Here is a 6,682-nt window from a genome sequence, read left to right on the forward strand (position 1 = left end):
TTTCTGTTATTTAAGCCACCCCATCTGTGGGATTTTATTATGGCAGCTGAAGCTGACTATACTTCAGCTTTATTTCTTCCATTGCACTTATCACCATCTGAAATGACCCCATTTACCATCTGCCTGTCTTTTTTTGCAGTTTTTGGCCGGGGCTGGGTTTGAACCCGTCACCTCCAGCATATGGGGCCTTTGAGCCACAGGCGCTGCCCACCATCTGCCCGTCTTTACAAGGGCAAGTAATTTAATTGTCTTACCCACTAGCCCCCAGATCCTAGAACAGAGCCTGATACATAGTAAGTACTCAGCAAATATTCACAGGATGAATGAATGAGTTCTAATTCCATGTGGCAACTGAGTGTGACGTAAAGACCTGGTTCCAGCACTCACAAGCACATGCACGAACGTGCCCACATGTGTGCTCAGATGTGTCCGTGGACAGCTGGACACTCAGCCACATGCATCTCCCTCAACACCTTTGCCTCTGACAACGTCCCTTTCATGGCAGAGGGAAGACACACAGCCTGCGGGCGGGCGACATGGTGGTGGCGTGACCATGCTGCCAGTTCCCAGACTCCAAACTGGCTGTGCCTCTGGGCTGCCCTTTCAAGAAGATACTCAGGTGTCAAGCCTCCCAGAAGGGTCGGTCAGGACAGAGGGAAGAGCCTGTTTACAAATGGAAATCAGAATAAACTGTGCCCAGCACAGAGAGAGAGGGATGAAGCTGAGTTTATCCAGCCCTTCCATGGAGCCCAGAACACTAGTGAACCCCTTCTGTGCCAGTCACGTGACAAACATGTTATACTCTGTGAGGTGGGGGTTGTTTTATTTTATTTTAGGCACAGGGTCTCCCCTATATCACCCAGGTTGGTCTCAAACTCCTGGGCTCAAATGATGCTCCCATCTCAGCCCCTCCTAAGTAGCTGGCACAAACCACCACACCCAGCTACCCCTGTTTTGTAAGCACAGATACTATACTTGATCTTAGCCAAAAGGCTAAGAAGTGATAGCCACAGAGCTCTGAGAGGTAAGAGGGACTCGGAGACAAACTCCCAATGTGGGGCTCCCCTAGGATTTTATGCAGCCCCTAAATGTAACACTGATTGCTCACTTATTTTATTGAGACAGATGACATGGGGATTAAGCTCCCTAGCTTGGGAGCCAGACAGCCAGACAGTTCAAATTCTGGCCCTGATATCTGTTAGCTCTGTGACCTTGGGCAAATAATTTCACCTCTCTGTGTCTTCATTTCTTTTCTTTTCTTTATTTTTTTTCATTTCAGATTAATATGAGGGTACAGATGTTTAGGTTACATTGTTTTTTCCTTTTTATTATTTTGGGTCTTAACTTTTTGCCCTCGATAGAGTGCCAGGGCATCATAGCTTACAGTGACTCAAACTCTTGGGCTTAAGCAATCCTCTCTCCTCAGCCTCCCAAGTAGCTGGGACCAAGGGCACCTGCCACAACACCCAGCTATTTTTTTAGAGACAGGGGGTCTCACCCTTGCTCAGGCTGGTCTGGAACTCCTGAGCTCTAGCAACCCCCCTGCCTCAGCCTCCCAGAGTGCTGGGATTACAGGTGTGACCCACCACACCCCACCTCTTCCCTCCTGCCACTTGTCCTACTCTTGTCATGCTTTTTATTTTTACATTTGCTGCAAATACACAATACTTTGCTACTGTTTTGCTTTAGATGGTCAAATATCTTTTAGAATAATTAAGAATAAGAATAAACAACATTTATATTTGCCTTCCCTTGTGCCATTTATTTGTTTATTGTTTTTGAGACAAAGTCTCAGTCACCCTGGGATTGAGTGCTGTGGCATCATAGCTCACAGCAACGCTAACTTGGGCTTGAGCAATCCTCTTGCCTCAGCCTCTTGAGTAGCTGGGACTACAGGTCCTCACCACACTGCCCAGCTAGTTTTTCTATTTTTAGTAGAGACAGGGTCTAGCTCTTGATCAGGCTGTTTGGCTTCCCTGAGTGCCTGGATTACAGGCGTGAGCCACTGTGCCTGGCTCTTTCTGGTATCATATTCCTTCTGCCCACGAACATCCCTTAACACAGATTGTCATGCAGGCCTACTGGTAATTAGCACTGTGATTTCATTTGACTGAAGAGGTCTTTCACTTCTTCACTTTTTAAAAATTGTATTAAATTCCTGGTCTCAAGGCCTTGAGGCCTGTGCCACAAGGCAGCCTCCCCAATCTCTTATACTACCTTCCTCACAGCACCCAGCACGGTCCATGGAGATGAGACCGTGAGTAGGTGCAAATTACACATGTGTCTGCTGCTCCCAGGGGAACTACGCTCTCATACCAGCCCACACTCAGCCTTAGCAATTTGTTTAAAACTTTAGCTAGCCAAAGGCTCAGCACCTATAGCTCAGTGGCTAAGGCACCAGTCACATACACTGGGTCTGGCAGGTTTGAACCTAGCCTGGGCCTGCCAAACAACAATGGCAACTACAACAGAATAGCCAGGCATTGTGGCGGGTGCCTGTAGTCCCCGCTACTTGAGAGGCTGAGGCAAAAGAATTGCTTAAGCCCAAGAGTTGGAGGTTGCTGTGAGCTGTGATGCCCCAGTACTCTACCAAGGGCGACATAGTGAGGCTCTGTCTCAAAAAAAAAAAAAAAGAAAAAAACTTTAGCTAGCCAAGCAAGCTGGATCACACCTGTAATCTTACCACTTTGGGAGGCTAACAGGGGAGGATCGCTTGAGGACAGTTGTTCAAGACCAGCCTGAGCAATAAGACCCCTATCTCTATAAAAAAAAAAATGGAAAAACCATTTGGGTATAGTCCCAGATACTCAGGAGGCTAAGGCAGGAGGATTGCTTGAACCCAAGAGTTTGAGGTAACTGTAAACTATGATCATGCCACTGCACTCTAGCTTGGGCAACAGAGTGAAACACTATGTCAAAACAACTTTAGAGTGGCGCCTGTGGCTCAGTGGGTAGGCACTGGCCCCATATACTGAGGTTGGTGGGTTTGAAACTGGCCCCAGCCAGCTGAAACAGCAATGACAACTGCAACAAAAAGAAGCTGAGCATTGTGGTGGGCACCTGTAGTACCAGCTACTCAGGAGGCTGAGGCAAGAGAATCACTTAAGTCCAAGAATTGGAGGTTGCTGTGAGCTGTGGTGCCCCAGCACTCTACTGAGGGCAACAAAGTGAAACTCTGTCTCAAAAAAAAAAAAAAAAAAACCAAAACCAAAACAACTTTAGCTGAATTTTTACTAACTGTATGGCCCCTGGTGTCTGCCCCAGGTAAGCAAGGGCTCGTGTCCTGTGTCTCCTTGAAGGCACACACCTTTCTTTGCCTTTCAGGGTAATTGGTTGCCCTGTGATCTCAGCTCTCTGCTAGGTTCAAGAAAAGTTGTAAAATTGCAGATTATCCAGCCTTTTCTTATTGTGAGGGTGGAAGTGCTACTCTTTTAGCTTTCTCTGTCCTAAATAGAGGCTGTCAGCAAAGCAGGGACAGTTTTAGAATGTGCCCCTACATCCTTTGAATGCAGTGGAAGTGATGCCGGGTGGCTTCTGAGGCTGTGTTGTAAAAGGCCCAGCGGCCTCTCTGCTCACTGGAATGTGCACACTGGAGCTCTGAACTGCCGTGTCAGAAGTTCAATTACCCTGAGGTCATCATTCTGTGGGGAAGCCCAGATCATGTGGACCGGCTGCTTGTGAACGCTCCCGTTGAAAGTCCCAGCTGAGGGTTCATCTGGCAGCCACAGTAACTTCCAGAGGTGGCAATGGTGACACCTTCAGTTCCCAGCCATCAAGTCTTCCCAGTTAAGTCCACAGACATCAAGGAGGAGAGAAAACTATTCCCAGCAGCCTCTATCTTCATTGCTGACCCATAGAATCTGTGGGCCTCATAAAGTAGTTGTTTGCTGGTAAGTTCTGGAGTAAGTTGTTACACAGCAATAGTATCCAGAACAGCAGCCCCTCACACAGGCTTGTGTTTACTCTTTCAACTGAGAGCTTGCCCAGGCCTCATCCCGTGACATATAATGAGGACATTGAGACAAAGGAGACAGGAGCCTCTGCCCTCCCAGGGGTCACAGTCTAGTGGGGGAGGCCTGCAATGACAATTCAGAGAGATGAGGGTTACGTGGGAGGGATGGGGACTGTGGGATCCAGAGCTTGGGCCCCTGACACTCCTGCTGGCAATGGAGGAGGGAGAGCAAAAGAAAACTTTCTAGAGAAAGTAACTCCTGAGCTGAGACCTGAAGGCTAAAGAATAAAGGGCAGCAAAGAGTTCTGCCTGTCAGAACAGCTTGGGCTAGACGACGATTGGGAAAGAGATGTGGCACTTTAGGGGGATCTGCAAGAGGCTGGACGAGAGGCAAAACATGAGACAGAGCTTCCATCACACAACCTAAAGGGGTCCCAATTCACACACACATTTTATAGATGAGGGAACTCAGGCTCAGAGGGCTCAATGACTCACCCAAGGCCCTGCAGTTCATGCTAGAGTTAAGATCTGACCCCCAGTTGGCCTGACTCCAAAGCCAGCATGGGTCATCTTACCTTCTGAGAGAGTGGGGGAGGGGGAGGAGGCTCACATGGACACGTGGAATGTCCACAGCCTTGGCAGTGCCTTGTGTTTTTTACTTTATAACTCCCCCATCTGGGTTGGGGGGTCAACAGAGCAAAGACAGAGGCAGCTGACAGCTGGAAGGGGCAGCTGCGGGGTGAGGGTGGCCCTTGCCACCACTCTGAATGTGCCCAATCAACTCTAACCAAATTGGTGCCTGCAGGGTTCTCAGCTGTCGTATTGATGCATCTTGCCTTGGAGTCCAAATCAGCCCCTAATCAAATTGGATTCCTTATTTCTGGCCGTAAAGAAATCCAGAGGGATCAATAATAATAACAGAGACATTCAGAGAAGTACATTGCCTCTCCGGAAAAATGAAAGGTGTTTCCTCCAACTCAGCCAGGGCCCAGCCAAAGGCAGGTGTATGAGCAAATGGACGCGATAGCTTTGTTTAGCTGTCTTGGCACATCAAACAGCCATTTAAATTCCCCAGTGCTAGTCTTGGGAACAGGGGAAAACAGAATACGCTCAGATTGCTCTGTGGGGCTCAACTGTCTTCATTAGAGACAGCAGCCATCAAGCGTATGAAGTGATTGTTAACTAGTGGTTGACAGAGGATGGGAACAAGCTATTTTTGTGGGCTGGGAGGAAATCCTCAGGGAGTTGGAGAAACCCTGGGAATCTTTGCCACAAGTCATTTGTTCATCTATCTATAAGGTCCTTGGTAAAGTTTTTGTTCTTTTGATGGATTCAAAGTAGACTGGAGAGAGCTAAAAGAGTTCCCCCCTCTAATTTATTGTTTTGGGGTCAAGGTTTAGATTAATGGTTTTGTTGCATGTGATAAATCTGGCCCAGTCATAGTGGGAATCAAGAGAGCTGTGTTGAGAAGGATTCTGAGGTTCTGTCCAGGCCCAGTGGGAAAGAGCTCTGTGATTTATTAATGATGTAGCCCATGGAGGCAAGAAATAGAAGAGGTGCCTTTGCTCCCCATTTGCTGGCTGTCTTAGGTCTGTTTTCAGGGAAGCAGACGCTGAGATGGAAACTCGCTCATAGCAAGTTTACTGGGGAACACACTCAAGAACATCTGTGAGGGAGTGAGGGAAGCTGAATTGGGCAACAGAGACCTCAGTCAATCCCATGCGGTTCTCTACAGTTGTCTTCAATGGAGGCCAGGCATGGACCACCCAACAGTCATGGAAGTTGGGGGAATGAGTTCCATTTTTTAGCTGAGGGAACCATGTGCCCAGCTGCAAGGGATGAATTATGGGTGATCCACATTATTTTGACTTATTTTGACTGTTTCATCCCTCCCTGTTGGTGAAAGAGGGATGTCAATGAGTTGCAGCAGAAAACATCGAGAACTTCTACTTTGGGTGTCGTTCCAGCAGAAATCATCAGACAGGTGTTATTTTACAACTTAAACTTCAGGGACAGAAGCAGAGGAGAAGAGAAGGTAGGGGGCTGACATTTACTTAGTACCTACTGTGTGAAATTTCAATGCCAGGACCTTCCCAACTCTGCTCATTTCCAACCCAGACTTCTGCAGAGGAGGAAACTGAAATTAAGAGATGGTCAATGTCTTGACCAAGTTATCCAATTAGTATGTGGTGGAACCAGAACTTCAACTTGGGATTGTCTGATATTAAAGCCTGATGACATTAGCTCTGAAGAGAAAGGAATGATCTGTAAGAAAACAGCAAGGGGAGCCATTGTTTAATGAGGACAGAGTTTCAGTTTATAAGATGAAAAAAAGTCCTGGAGCTGGATGACGGTGATGGCCGCATGATGACAAGGGTGTACTGAAAGCCATCACACCGTACACGTAAAAATAGTTAAAATAGTAAATTTTATGTTATGTACATATTTACCACCGAAAAATAGTAACAATAAAAGAAAGAAAGAATTAAGAAGGAAGGTCCAGCTCAGCACCTATGGCTCAAGTGGCTAAGGCACCAGCCACATACACCTGAGCTGGTGGGTTCGAATCCAGCCTGGGCCGCCAAAACCACAATGACGGCTGCAACCAAAAAATAGCCGGGCATTGTGGTGGACGCCTGTAGTCCCAGCTACTTGGGAGGTGGAGGCAGGAGACTCGCTTGAGCCCAGGAGTTGGAGGTTGCTGTGAGCTGTGATGCCACGGTTCTCTAT

The 6,682-nt window shown here is 47.5% G+C and overlaps 1 pseudogene; it reads right to left on the reverse strand.

The window, feature by feature from the left end:
• Positions 1-886: 886 nt before the first annotated feature.
• Positions 887-1,005, reverse strand: LOC111724729 (annotated as a pseudogene).
• Between the last annotated feature and the right edge of the window lie 5,677 nt (positions 1,006-6,682).

The sequence above is a fragment of the Otolemur garnettii genome, unplaced genomic scaffold (assembly GCF_000181295.1).
Source record: "Otolemur garnettii isolate 467f Iridium unplaced genomic scaffold, OtoGar3 scaffold00025, whole genome shotgun sequence".
In the NCBI taxonomy this organism is placed as follows: domain Eukaryota; kingdom Metazoa; phylum Chordata; class Mammalia; order Primates; family Galagidae; genus Otolemur; species Otolemur garnettii.